The following is a 14,994-nucleotide window of genomic DNA, read 5'->3' as shown; positions in this document are numbered from 1 at the left end:
ACCAACTTGTTCCCATCTGTTCTGAAGAGCAGCTCACACTTCCAGCGTTTTCAACTGCACACCAGCATTTCCAGATTCATCTCTAACAAACCCTAAGAAATAAGATCTAAAAATATTTCACAACTGTGTATTTTTGGGGGGTGGGAGGGAAGAAGTGCAAAATAGGAGAGAGAGTTTAGCAAGACAGCTGAGGAGCAGCTGAATCACTGCTGGCACGAGCTCTGCTCCCCATCCTAAGAGTCCTGACAGACCTGAGGCCTCAACGATCCATCGTTAAGGATCTCCCAGGTTAGGCAGTGCTTTGCTTCAGTTAAAACTCCCAGCTCTGAATTCCTCTTCTTTGATCACCTCTATCCCCTTTCTAATCCTGCAAGGTCAGAACATTGTTTACTTTTGGCTTCTTTTAAGCCATTGATAAAGCTCAGGTGCTCCCAACACCTTTTCCTGAGAGACACTGCAGAGAACCTCCAGGTGAAGCTCCAGCAGGATCTTGGATTCAGCTTTTCTCTGGAGTACAGAACAGTGGAGTAGCTCTGGCTACTCCTGTCTTGCTTCCCTGCTGCTGATGGCATCTGCATGGAGTGCTGAACAGCCATGGAAAAATGGAATTAGTGTAGATCAGCCTTCACTTGTTGACCACAGAAAGGAGGGGGGGAAAAGGATAAAAAAGGGAGAGTGTGTTTGCTACATTTCATCTGGACTTCATTAACACTCAGTTCCCAGTTTCTGTCACTGTCTAAACAAGTGTCAGCTGCTCCCTTTACCTTCTAATTTTGCAAGATCCAGGTGGGGCTGAGCATCCCTGTCTGCAGCTGCTTGGGCTCATCCCACTGATCAGCACTTCCTCCATGATTCACAAGATTCACATTTTGTCCTGGTCACGGGATTCTGTCAAAGCTTAACTCCCACCACGTACTCCCAGGAGCAGGAGAAAAGAAATAACTGAACCCTTTCCAACTCAGGCATCACTAGAATACAAAACATTTCTCAAATGACAATCAAAGCTGCTCTTGCCCCAATGGGCTTACTTTCCTAGACTGGATTTAAGAAGAGATAAAACCATGCAAGGCTTTTTACCATGGAAATGAAATGTAAAAAACTATTTTAAGCACAAAGACCCCAGATTCAATTCATGCTTATCCTTCCATCCTAAATAATTCTACTTCTTTACAATGGTTTACACTTGGGCCAGAGACTGCTACAGAGGGTATTTAACTTACAGAAAAATTTAAAAGCAGAGAAATAATAACTAAAGGTTCAGAGATGTTGGGAGATGGACAAAGGTCAAAGTGTCAGCTTAAGTGCTGTCACTTCAGAGACCACGATGCTTCCCCACATTGTGAGGATAAAGGAGTTTTTAGGCTAAAATATAAGGCACAATCACTGAAAAGAAACATGTTTTTAAAGTACATGTCACTGAATTACAACAGCATAAGGAAAGTGAGCTGGCACCGGGATGCCAAGGGCTGGATGCTGGGAGTGGAATGTCAGCTGATCAGCAAAGATAAAGACTGATTTTGCACATCCCACCCATCACCAACAGACTCATCAACAGCACTAATGAATCCTACTGTGTACAGTTAAAACACACAGTTAATTTATTTACCTATTCTTGTTCAGGCATCTTATATTGCACATGAGAAACAGTCGCTGAAAATCAACATTTCAATCTGTATTTTCAGCACAAAAAGCCAGACAGGGAGATAGAAAAACAAGAACTGCTGTGTACTGGACTGAAGGAATCTCCACAGCATCAACAGAGCTCAACTGGAAAACTGTTCATCCAAGGGAATGAACAGGCAAAGCAATTCCAAAGCCCAGTGACACGTTCACTGATATGTACTGGCCTAACAAAGAAATCCTGGGGTCTCAGCTGAATTTCTGGGAATCATATGCAGGATTATTAGCACTGAAGGAAGAGATGCCAAAGGCTGGTGAAGCCATAGGGAATTCACTGCTCTGTCAGCTCTGGAACTGGTCTCTCCAGGTGAGGGGGAGGCAGATGTGCAGAGCCAACAGGAAAGTTTGGGCTGCCAGGACTTCCCTATCACAGCCAAACGTGGCTCTACTCCCCTGTGCCACTTTTCAATTCCCTTCTCATAAAAAGGATTAACCTGTGCCTTTCAGAAGCTGCAGTTTGAGCCTGAAACTACAACATTCTTCACTAAACTGTGTTAAAAGACTAAATCCTTCAAGCTTGTCCTGCTGCATCCAACACACTGCAAATGGACATAATTGGGTCACCTCATTCTCCCTTGTTTGCCAGGCACAGGCAACGAAACTTAGTTCTCATTTATTTTTAAGATGATTCACACGACAGAATAATAAACAACAACGATCTAAATATTACAGCCCAAACTGCCAGCCCAGCTCTGCCCAAGCAATACATGTGAATTTGCAAACATTCCCTCCCTTTCCCAGGCAGGGAAGGAGGTCGGTCAGCCAACAGCTGGGAGAGCTGTGCTGGTGTTCAGCACGTCCCTCCCCACACTCCTGCAGTGGGCTGGGTGAGGATCCCAGGAATTCCTTCTGCTCTGCAAGGCCCAACATGTGGAGTGGGCAGAGCCAAGCATGCCTGACATCCCCACGTGCCTGCTGCCAAACTCATGTCCTGGGCTCTGGGGAGGGGATGTTGAATCCTGGGCTCTGGGAAGGGGATGTGCAGTCCTGGGCTCTGGGAAGGGGATGTGCAGTCCTGGGCTCTGGGAAGGGGATGTTGAATTCCGGGCTCTGGGAAGGGGATGTTGAATTCTGGGCTCTGGGAAGGGGATGTGCAATCCCCTGGCAAAAGGAGCTCTGAGCATCACCTGCATCCAAACCACTCCGGGTTGAAGCCACACTTTCTAGCAAGGCAGGAAAAGATGAGAGTAAAGCAAACGTGCATTTGGAAGCAGGAGATGTAGGTACTTCACTGAAAACCATCTAGGATACTTTATAATTATATTACCCACATAGAAGGGGATTCAGTATTTTTAACTAGCCCTGAGATGCTTCCCTACCTCTCCACATTGTTACTTGTCCCCAAAAGGCTTTAATGAAAATACAATATATTCCTCCCCAAAAGTGAACTGAAAGACTGCAGGGGCTTTCTCTTCAATTACTGCCCCTGGACACAGCAATAAATCATGAAAAAACACTGCAATTGCCATTAGCTGCACCTTTTATTTTTTTTTCCTGCCTAGATTTAGAACATCAGTGGGTTTTCACTTTATAAAAATGTAGACAGGAGAAATCTGCACTCCATCTCAGTTTAACTCGTCTGTTTTACCAACAGATGGAAACGGCTCCTCAGGAAACTCAAGCCTCAGCAGCAAGAACTGTTTTGACTGAACCTTCAGCAGAGGATTCCAACACACAGCAACTGAAAATCACAGATTTGTAACTATATCTCCCTCACTTCCACCCACATTCATATGAATTCAGAACCTGGATGGGATTCTTTGATGGACAAGGCCACAGATGGGTTCATAATACAGAACTTCTAAATTACTCTGACTCCCTCTCTTTAAATAAAGAAAGAAATATTTCACATCCCAACAGAAAAAAAAAAGGCACATTACAAAAATGTGGGCTTATAAATTTTGCATAAGGGAAACCACTTAAGCATCCCATTCAATTTTAAAGACATGCTTATTTAATGCAATGAGAAAGCAACATGAGCTTTTGTTCCTTCAAATTCCATATTCCCCCACACACACACACTGCAGTCCTCTGTAATGCTGAAAATCCTAACAACTTGACTGGTTTGGGAAAAAAACAAAGTGAAACTGAGGAATCTGCACAGCCTACATTAAGGGGGGAAAAATAAAAAGGCAGTAAGCTGTCAGAAAATGTAACATTTTACATATTCAGCCTTAATAATTTAGGGTACTTAGAGCAGCCATCTGGCAAGCTCTTTCAAATGTAACTCAGCTGACTACCTCTTTAATATCTTTTGGCATTTCCAGTTATAGCCAAAAGAAACCCAACAGGAGTCGGGTTCAGCTACAATTTATTTTTCTTTTCCTTGAACCCGACTGGTTCTGTTCAAGGCAGTTAAAAACCTCAATTAACAGGATAGGATTATGAAAGCTCAGATAAGGAGTTGTGGAGAATAAACCCAAGCACTGCAGGTTCCCTTTGCACTGCACAAATGGAGTTAAGAGCCAGCATGAGGGGTCCCCTCAGCCCTGTGATATCATTATCCAAGGTTAAGCCATTCCCTTCCACAGTTCCACCACGGAGCACTTCAGTGCTTAAAGCACGGACACACTGGGAAGCTTTAAGTGCAAGGGGATGCTGCCCCTAATTTAAGCCTTGTTAATTTTCAAATGGCATTTTTACAGAGAACAGCCAGAGCCTGAAAAACCTTCCAAGCTGGAGCCTGAAACCTGAAGTCAGGAACCAGAGTCTGCAAAATCCTGCTGCAGATTTTCTTCTAATTCATTCTGACTGGTGACCTTCAGTCACAGGCAGCTGGAGACTGGATTAATTCCCATCTCCAGAGGGACACAATGAAGAATTCATAACAGCTACCTATTTATAGGTGAACAGTAAGAGTTGAAATATTTAATAGGTGTTTTTTTTTTTTCTGTCTTCCTTTCTATGTTCAGTACTGCCTTTTAGCTGACTTCAGAATCTGAACCCCAGTGTCAGATTCAGGTCAATTTACTGCTGGAACTCCCGTGGTAGGTTTGCATCTCTTAAATGTTAGATTTAAATTTTTAACGAAACTTTCTTGGAGAGGGACAGGAGCCAACCCCAAACGCTGCCATCTACTCATGAAACATCTCTGAACACAAGCAGGGGGTTTTTCTCCCCAGTGCTGCATCACTTTTCAGAGCTTCAATATGGACTTCAAAAGTAGTAATGAAGTGCATTCAGTAAAGCTTCCCAATATATCAAAACAGCTCTTACATCAATGCTCAAGCTAATTTAAAAATAAATAAAAAATCTTACCATTGTAACCACTTTTATGAAATTAGTATTTGCCTCCTGACCTTCAAGCACACACAAAGCAAATGATTTTCCCCCTTCTTTCAAGGAGAAGGCACCTATCACACCTCATCCAGTTAAAAAAGGCAGCACAGGTTTTTAGGTAGTTGACGTCAGTCAGCCTGAAGCCTCTGAAATTAAATGTAGTAACAGCAACAAAACCTGAAAAAAGCCTTTCATTTCCCCAAGGTACTCACACTTCAAAGATGAACGTGTCAAAAATTCTTTATAAAGTGACAACACTCTCTGCAGCACTTTATACACAAATCTATCCCAGCCACAGAAACAATTCCAGAAGAATGTTACAGTACTTTATTCCAGAGGGTCCTCACCAGCTGGATGGAGGAGTGCTGCTCCTGTCCTGACCACGGGCATCTTTCACTGAGGCTCAGGCACCTCTCCCCCTATTTATAACAAAGCTACAAATCTCCCAGGCAGGAAATTGGGCACTAATGACAGATAGCCAATGATTTAACTACCGGGTGTCCCACGCTGAAGAATTACTGCTGTAAAAACAGTGTTACACATCCATCATCAAAACAAAGCTGGGCAGCACAGCCTTGTGTGGAGCCATCTGTAAATATTTTGTATTTTCAGAAACAGAAAACGAAGTTTGCAGCACAAGCCTGAGATGCCTTTTCTTGTCCCCTTTTTATTTTCATAGTTGGGTTTTAACTTGAAACACAGAACAGTGAAAAAAAAATGGAGCACCAATAATGGGTAAAAATTATCAACCACTTACAAGAATCAAATTCTTTTCAATGCATCCATCCCATTTTATGTGGTTGGCATGCCACACACTGCCCAGATATGTACCCAGGTAACACCTCCACCTGTGAGGTATGGTGCTTCTGACTATTAATTATTGACACCAATGACAGAGTCATTAATTGGGGTCGCTTCGTTCCCTGGTCACGTCAATCAGCTCTCTGACCAAAGTCACGTTTCCAAAGGAGCTCTGCAAGAAGAGGCAACACTGGACTCACAATCCTCTGAGGACTTAGGGATCATTAGTATTAAATCTGGGGTTTGCTGAAGGCTGGTATTTATATTACAAAAACTGAAGCCAACAGGCTGAAAAATAACTTAATACGTGGGGCATAAACACCCCAGGGTTGTGAAACGTGAACACTGTTAAAGAGTGAGCTGACTGGAGAAGCAAGAAATTGGTTCAGTCTTCATAATAAACCCAAAATAGGCCTCCCCAGCAGAGCCAATGCCCAAACTGATGCAGGTGTGGGGATATGCCCACGGTGCAGGATGTTTTTTCTGCCTCTTCAGCGATTCTCAAGTGGCTGGGAATGGAACAGGAAACAGAAACATGAGCAAGGACAGATGTTGGTGTTCCCGGCAGTGCTCACGGAGAAGCACATCAACATTTGGGGTGTTTCCACCCAAACACTTCATTAATATTGTATATGTGTGCAGATTTTTGAAATTAAGCTGTGTCTAGCACAAAAATTTGATGTTTCGGGCAACTTTAACAAGAAGGCAGGTGGCACTGAACCAACCAGGAACATTCCAGAACAGTGTGAAACCACAGAACTGCAAAACGGGTGAGCCTGGAAGGGACCACAGTGGGATCATCTGGAACCCCCTCCAGCAGGGTCATCCCCAGAGCACAAATCCCTAACCCAGAGCAGGCAAAACCCTAATTGACAACAGGCAGAATTCCAGTAAGTATCTGCAAGCAGTTAAAACAACAATAACATTGAATTTCAATTCACAGTCACACAGTAAAAGCCTCCAAAAAGCTGAAGTGCCACTTTGGGAGTCAAAACTCCCTGTGGTGCAGTGACCAAATTCTCACAGTGCTGGGTGCATTTAACCATAGAAATCATGAGCAATGCCACCAAAAGGATCTCTCTCCACTGTATGTATATATATTTATATATGTATTTATAGGCATTTCTCTGGTACTCATCAACACAGGATCTCCAGATACCCAGGTATTAGCAAGAGCTTTCAATTTAAAACGTGCCCTGTGCTGCCCTGTAATTTTTACTGACATCTGAACATCATTATTGCCAGGTCACAGACATTTCACACTGAAAATGCCTACGAATCTTTTATAGCAGAGAGATTAGGGCTAACTGGAGTTTTTTAAAGGCAATTAAAATGTGAGCTGTTATTAGGTCGGTGACTACTTGGCATTTTAGTATTTTGCAATCCTGTATCAAAGCACAGTGCTAGGACCAGAGGCTCTTAGATTAATAGTCCCTGGCTACCAAAATTGCACAACTGTTGGACAACAACATCAAATGTTGTTCTGGCCTCACACATCAATAAAATCAGCTGTAAAATGTGATAAACACATCCCTTTATGTCACCTACTTATCTTGCCTCTTTAGAGAAAATAAATAAATAAATAAATAAATAAATAAATAAATAAAATCATCTCTGCTGTTCTTCTGGATGCTCTGGATAACCAAAAAAGCAAAGAAGTGGTTTCAGTTCTGAACCAATGGAAGGTTTAATTTTTAAAGCCATTTAAAGAGATATTTTATTAATGGCTCTTGCTGAGAATTGAACTATGAATCACTGGCTGTTTGTCTAAAATGAATATATTCCTTGATCACCTCTTTGGTACTAACAGAACACAAAGCCTTTGCCTCCCCAGTGATCTGTGAGAATCAGGAATGTTACTGGATAATATTGCCAAGAGACCCTGCTCCTAGGACCTTCCCAAAATAATATTCCTTGGGAGCTTTCCTGGAGAGTGTTCCACACATTGGTCTGAGTATCTCTTTTAATTACATGTGCAACAGTATGCCAGCTCCTCTCTCCCCTGAAGGACTTATTAACAACAAAAAGCACAAGAAAAGTATTTCTTTTCACCTTCTTGAGGTCACCAAACCATGATACAAAGATGTCTGATGGAGAGAGGAGGGAGGAAAAAAAAAATCCCTGTCCATTCTAAGAGAGGAGTTTCAGTGTTCACAAGTTTAAAGCAAATCCCTCATTATACACTGATTTTACCATGGACACTTTGCTATCTGTATTTTTTGGTAAAATAGGATGACAAGGAAGGAAATCTTGCCTTCCAGAGACTTCCTATTTCTCAGGAACAGGGATGCAATTTCCTTCCTCCCTCACCACAATTCTGAATGTCACCTGAATTCCATTGGCCTTGAACTGGGACACAAACCTGGATGAGGTCAGTGGTTTGACAGCTGGAATCTCCCTTTAGCACCACTGTGCAAACACTCATGGGCTGGAGAGGAATAAACCACAGGCTGCAGGGTTTAAGGGTTAGGATCAAGTCCCCACCAGTGCTGGGACTGATGAATTTCTGCTGCAGGAATCACAGGCAAGACAGAGAACACAATAAGTTAAAGGCAACCAGGCTGAGCTGCTGGAAAACTGTGTGTGGAATTGTGTGGCAAGTTGGGATTTATTCAGAGATCAACACTAGTTAAATGATTAAAACTGACTGTTTCAAGATCTCCTATACATGTAAAATTCACAGGATAAATGGTGATTGCTTCCCTAAGAACAGGGGCATGGTGAGGTCACAGAATCATGGAATTGTTAAGGCTGGAAAAGACCTTTAGGATCATCAAAGCCAATCACCAGCTCAGCACCACCAGCATGTTCATCACTACACTGTATCCTGAAGTGCCACACTTACCCACATGGTTCTTTGAACACTTCCAGGGGTGGTGATTTCCCTGGGCAGCCTGTTCCAATGCCTTACAACCCTTTCCATGAAGAAATTCTCCCTGAGATTCAACCTAAACCTCCCCTGGCACAATCTGAGGCCGTTCCCTCTCATCCTGTCACTTGTCACCAGGGAGAAGAGACCGACCCTCAGCTCACATATGAAGCAATACTTACCCAGATCAATCATACTCCAATACTGAGATCACTTCAGGAATTTTCCACGAGCAGGATTTGCATCCAACCACCACCAATTTAAGGCAGAATGGGCAAAGGGAATGACTGGAACTGCAGCCAGATTTCTGCACCTCCCAAACTCTGTACAATTACAGAACACCTCTGTTAGAGCTTCTCAGCAAAAGGAAGGAGCTGAAAGCACTTATGGCTAAACTTGCAGCTACCAAGAAAAGGGCAATGAAATGAATGTATGAAAAACAAACTGGGCCCAAAACTGTAGCTCCTCACACGCTGCTTCACATACAGAATTTTCTTTAAGGTTTAAAACATGTTTTGTAAAAGTTTGTGAACTAAGAACTTGACAGAGGAACAGCAAAAGAACAGCTGCAAACAGTTTAACGTGAACTGGGAAAGGTTTATTTCACCAAGTTCATTGTGCTGACCAACCTTCCAGTGATAAAGTTCTGTTTAGCAAAAACCTGATGTTTCTGACCTCTGAAGTTAAGCAAAACCTTTCACGAATTCCACATAAACCAAAGAGTATGATTTGGCATCCACAGACATTCCTGGGAAAAAAAAGCAGCTAAGAAGCTGTGAATGCTCCTATTTTTCTCCATTTGGCATCAGCTCTTAACGTTAATTATATTTTAAGTGTTATTGCTGATGGTTTCTGCATAAACATTCGGTTAACTGTGTTTATCTTGAAGTCTGATATTGCCTCCTCTGCCCAACTGAGAAAGCTGCCAAGGCACAGAGAAATTTCCAGTTTTCCATACAAGATCCAGCACACCCAAAGTTGGGAGACCCCACTAACATGACCTCAGTATGGCAGCAGGCACAGAGGTCCCTGCAGCTGCACCATCCCCTTCCCAGGGCCACAAAAAGCCTCCCACCAGGAGTTTACCTTAAGCTGCTTCAGGATTTATTTTGCCCCTTCACAGCAACTCTGCTGCAAAAATTTAGGTCACAATTCCTTCAAGGGTACACGTACATGGGCACTTATTTAAAGCTCAAGGAAATTAATTAAAAGCTCCTCACTGACTTCAATGTGCATTGAATCAGGACCTGGATGAGTTCAGAGGCAAAACAATTACACTTTAATTAAACATCTTCACCTTCCTGTGAAGTAGTCAACTAATTTTATAGAAGCATAAACTGAGTCAGAAGGTTTCAGAGCTTGGTTGTGGTCATAAACAGAGTTGATTACTTAAGTTGCTTCCTTACTTGTGAGCTGCCCTTGGAACACTGAGAAAATGGACTTGCTGAAAAAATCAAATAAATTCCTGGACTGTATATTTGCAGGAAATAAAAGAGAACATCCTGAAACAAGAGGAATGGTTGTACAAATCTATTGGCTCCATCTCTGTTCCCCAATTAGTAGCTAATTTAGTCAGTCACAGGAATCCCAATCATGCAAGAAGTTGAAATTATTAGGGTTTTTTTCATGGCAGTTTATCTTCAACTGAGAATTTCAGGCTGGTTTCTTTTGGTTTGTTTTTAAAATAGCATTAATAATTACATCTTCTTTTTTAAAAAAAGACTAGGCTTAGCAGATTTGATAGTCTGTAAAGCCTTGGGAGTACTTATTGAAAAGCAAGAAGTATGACCACACTCCCTGAATTCAGACTGACACTGAAGCCACACATGAGCTCTGTAACGTTCTGTCACATCACCCCCAGCAAGCAGAAACAAAAATTAGCATTCCTCACTTTCCTGAGGATTTGTTACATAATGCTTCCCCAACACTTAGGCTGAAAATAAATCCTAGAGTCAGAGGAGTGTTCTCAAGTACCCACTAATGTGTTTTTTGGTTATTTTGCTGATCTTTGGTTTGTTCTCACCTATGGTTTCACCCATCCTGCTCTATCTGCTCTCTGATGCCAATGCAAGCTCATGGACAGGTCACAGCTCTTCAAAGGGAAAAAGATCTGTGAGTGTCCTCCATTCTCTGAGGTAAAACAACACTGAACAAAGTGCTTTGGGGTTTTTTTTATCTTAAGAGAAATTAAGTTAGTTGGTAGAAGTTTTCAGCACATTTAAAATCTATTTATGTGTCGTTTCTCCCTCATACTTAGAAGCCAGACCCTCGATTGCCAACATTGCTTAGGACGTGGAGTAGGTGGCAAAATGTTTTCATTCCAATAATTTACATCTTTGGTGCACATCAGCATCAAAACTGGGACTATTTGTACCTTTGTACACATGCAGTAGCTTTGCTGGAATTAAATTAATGGATACTATTACTTTTCCAGCAAATCAGAACTCTCAAATGGAACAACAACAACAAAAAAATCTCTAATATCCGTGGTGCAGAGTTATTTGAAAAGAATCTTTTTAAAGGAATTGTGAATATGACTCATGTATGGTTTCTGGTTATCTGGTTTAACACAGGAGACAAAAAACCTGCTACCCACACCCTTTCAGTGAGAATCCTACATGACATGACTGACTTCAGTCAGTCTCTTGGAAAAACGAACAGGGCTAAGTGGCTTTTTAAGGAGGGTTCGATTAAAACTACTGAACACTGTGATTTTTGACATCTTTCTTGTGACAAATCAAGGTTTGTTTTTGGTTGAATAGCCCACCATACTGTTCCAGAAGTACCACACTGACAGTTTAAATAAAGGACATGACTGACCAGCTTTACCATGGTGACCATTAACATATCTGGAAATACAGAAACAAAGTAATTTACCCTCACTATCTGAACACTGAATTATAAGCACCTTCCAGCTCTAACACTTATGCCAGCTCCCAGAATATAAGCAATTGGCATATTAATTAGGATTGCACTTTTTCCCACCCCTTCTGCACTGCACCCCCCATGGTGTGGTGTAGCTGTAACAGCTGCCTCTGTCCCTGCTGCATTTCAGCAGGAAACCCAATCTGATGACAGCTTGCAATAAAAAAAAATACAGTTTTGCCTCTGCATGTATAGAAATATTTCTGATACCCAATCCTTCTTTTTTGGAAAAAACTCTCCTGGAAGTTTTTCCCAGCAAACCCAAGAGCAGCCTCCAAAAGCCCGTTGCCTCTCTGGGTGCATTTTTGATGCTTCAAACTAGGTCAGATGCTCAGGAGGGATGCTTTGTAGTCAACAACCAACCTAGGAATTGAAATACTTAGTAAAAATCATAAATGTTTATGCTGGTTACAGATGACAAACGTTTTGGAGGGGAAAAAAGCTCATATTAAACGTGTATAAATAGATCTATTTCTCACAAGTTGTTTCCCAGGCAAAGCATCAACCTTTAAGAGCTTCACCCCATCAAACACCTTCAGGTGTTACCTCTGTTTGCCCATATGCAACTGCAGGATGGTTTTTAAATTTTGGCAAGAGACATCACAAGTCAATGTCAGCAATTACAAAATCTAGGTTTTGTTTCCGTTCACTTCTGGTTTTGTTTAGAAAACACCACAAGTTGTTTTGGAAACGTCTCTCTCCTCTCGCAAAGTTAAATACTCTCAAACTGTGGATGGGGGAAGGAGGGAAAAGGCAGGGAGCAGAAATTGGTACAGCTACAGATTTCCTGTAAAACTGGGACTCAGAACTTGCTTTCTGTGCAGCCCAAACACTCGTCATGATGATGTTTTATGTCTGGTGAGATTTATGAGCATTAACTAATTCTTGTTAGCAGACAGAAGCTTCAGTTCATATGGTGGGAGCCCTCCCTGCCCACACCCTGCACTGCCTGTGCAGCACACACAGCTCCAGCAGGGCAAGCACATAAATCCCACAAGGATTTATTCCCAGGACTCCTGGCAGGCTCTGGGATCACTGCCCTGGTGAAGATTTCACTACCACTTGGACACCGAAAAGAATCCTGAAAGCACTTTTGTGTCCTCCACAACTTTTCCATAACTTGTTGCAATGCTTAAAATGAGCTAAAAGAGAAAACTGCTTTGAAGTGACTTTGGGTCCAAAAGTTAATTACCAGTTAATTGTCCAAAGTGCCCTTTGCTCCTGCATTTGTTAAATTCTACATCCTTCTTTGGAGATTTACTATTTCTATGCACCCCAACAACTAAGAGAGCACACAAATCCACTTACCAACAACTCCACATCACCCTGAGGGAGCTGCCAGAGTCTACCAAGATGCCAGAGATACAATAATTGATGATGTTTTTTCAGCTAAGGCAAAGGAACTCCAATGTGTCTGAGTTACACCTGTCACCATTTTCCAGCAGAATCTGTTTGTCAAGGCAAAAGTAGCTTTTAGACTGGCAAGAAAATAAGCCTGTATTTTTAGAAGTAGTACTTTAGATGTAGCTTTCTGTACACCCCCTCACCTTGAATACCTGTACTTTCAAAATAAACCCCCCTGAAGTACATGTTTAGCCTCATTTTTCACCATTTACATAGTGGTTCTCCTTCAGCAGCTATTTCACATCACTCATGAGCTCCAGAAATAACAAGGGCAAAAGAAGTTAAAAGCCTGCAAGTTCAGCAGCCAAAAAAAACTAAATATAATAAGATTTTGTAAATGTATTTAAAAGTATGTTCTTAAATACTCACTAAACATGCCTCTCACCACACCACAGCCAGCTCACACCAGAACACTGAACAAGCACACCTAACCCATCTCCAAAGTCTGCTGGAGTTCGGTGCCTTGGTTTGTTTTTAAATCCCCACATCTGCAGAATGTCTCCCAGTCATCTCACAGAGCATCAAAGCCTATCCTGTTCAACGTGCCAAGATGAGGGATGGACAAATAAACGATGATATACAACAGAGCAAAACAGTCTCTTCTTGAAGAGAAGGCAAATGTGAGTCTAGAAGGCAAATGTGCCCTGATGAAGCACATCTGGCTGCTGAGCAGAGAGGAGGCTCATCCCTCATCTGTGCCCTGGAGCACTGATGCACCCTGAGCCGGGCAGCGATGCTGTCCCTGTCCCTCCCTCACGTACCTCCCCGGCACACACACAACTGCACCGCGCCAACAAATCCTGCCCGTCTGGGCTCAAAGTTAGGGAGTGCTGCCCCAGAGGCTCTGGAAACGCAATTTTTAGCCAAGGCAGGAATTACTCGTGAGGGACTCACTGTCCGAGAGGCGTTTTCCCACGGAGGGCCGGGATGCCGAGAGCACCGCAGGCAGAGGGGCTGCCCCGACACGGACACGGGGCCGTGCCCTGAGCCCCCCGCGGGGGAATGACTTCACCTGCCACAGCACTGCGGCCATGGCCGGGACACGGCGCGACCGGGAGCCTCGTGACGTGCAGGGATGATGCCACAAAATCCGAGAGGCACCTCCTGTACCTGCGCCGCGGGGCCACGGCCTGGCAGGGGCCGGGCCGGGCAGGGCGAGCGGAGCCGGCCCCGGCGGGGCGGCCGCGGGCAGCGGGGAGGCCCCGGGCGGGCGGAGCGGAGCCCCCGGGCCGGGCGGGCGCCTTTGTTGGGGCCGCGCACAAAGGGCACGGCGCTCACCTGGTGCGGGGCCGGGCGGCCCCGGCGCTGCTGCGGCTCGGGCGGCGGGCGCTGGGCACGGCGAGCGGAGCGGAGCCGAGCAGAGCCGAGCGGAGCCTTCTCCTCCTCCTCCGCCGTGACTCACCGCGGCGGCCCGAGGGAGGTGCCTGGGCGGCTCCGGGGGAGGGACCCGGCGCGTCCCGGCGCCCAGGGCAGCGGCGGCGCCGCAGGCAGCACCCGAGAGCCGGCCGGGAGGAAGGGGCGGGGACGGCGGGGAAGGGCCGGGGAAGGGGCGGGCAGGGCCGGGGAAGGGGCGCGACCACGCGGAGCCGCTCCGGGGGCTCGGCCGGCCCGACCCCGCCCCGCCATCCCCGGGGGCCGCTCTGGGGCAGAGCCCGTCCCTGCGGACGGGGGACAGTGCCGGGGGTGGGCCACGGGCTCACCTCGAGAAACATCCTCTGGGCTGAGGCGGTCCGAGCCTCCCGCGGCTCCGCTCTGCCCTCCCGGTCCTGGTCGGCGGGGCCCGGCTGTGTCAGGGAGCTGTGTCAGGGAGCTCACAGCGAGCGAGCCGCGTGAGGGAGAGCGCAGCTCCGTTAGCACAGGCTGCTGCTCCATAGCACTGTGCTGAGAAAGTTAAAGACGCTGCAAAATTCAGTACAGCTTAACTAAAGCTAATTCAGGCAAATACAGAAAATGCCGACCTCCGACTAGAACTAGCGCTCGAAAATAACGAATCGCCATTTGGTCATTGAAGCACTCAAAAATAAAGCAGTGAATTC

The 14,994-nt window shown here is 44.7% G+C and overlaps 1 protein-coding gene across 5 annotated transcripts in view; it reads right to left on the bottom strand.

The window, feature by feature from the left end:
- CTNNBIP1 (catenin beta interacting protein 1) overlaps window positions 1-14,744 on the bottom strand; it is a 32,551-nt gene extending 17,807 nt beyond the window's left edge. For 2 of the 5 annotated variants that reach the window (XM_051786268.1, XM_051786269.1), the window contains exon 1: window positions 12,863-13,002. The gene's annotated coding sequence lies outside the window, so the exon portion shown is untranslated. Of the gene's footprint in view, window positions 1-12,862; window positions 13,003-14,236; window positions 14,451-14,658 lie in introns of those variants that run through there. The other 3 variants (XM_051786266.1, XM_051786270.1, XM_051786267.1) reach the window with 3 other exon arrangements.
- Window positions 14,745-14,994: the final 250 nt, after the last annotated feature.

This window comes from Manacus candei, unplaced genomic scaffold (genome assembly GCF_025592945.1).
Source record: "Manacus candei isolate 608988 ecotype Guabito, Panama unplaced genomic scaffold, ASM2559294v1 h1tg000022l, whole genome shotgun sequence".
Taxonomy (NCBI): domain Eukaryota; kingdom Metazoa; phylum Chordata; class Aves; order Passeriformes; family Pipridae; genus Manacus; species Manacus candei.
The sequence above is the reverse complement of the archived record's forward strand: the minus strand, read 5'-3'. Positions and strand labels throughout refer to the sequence as shown.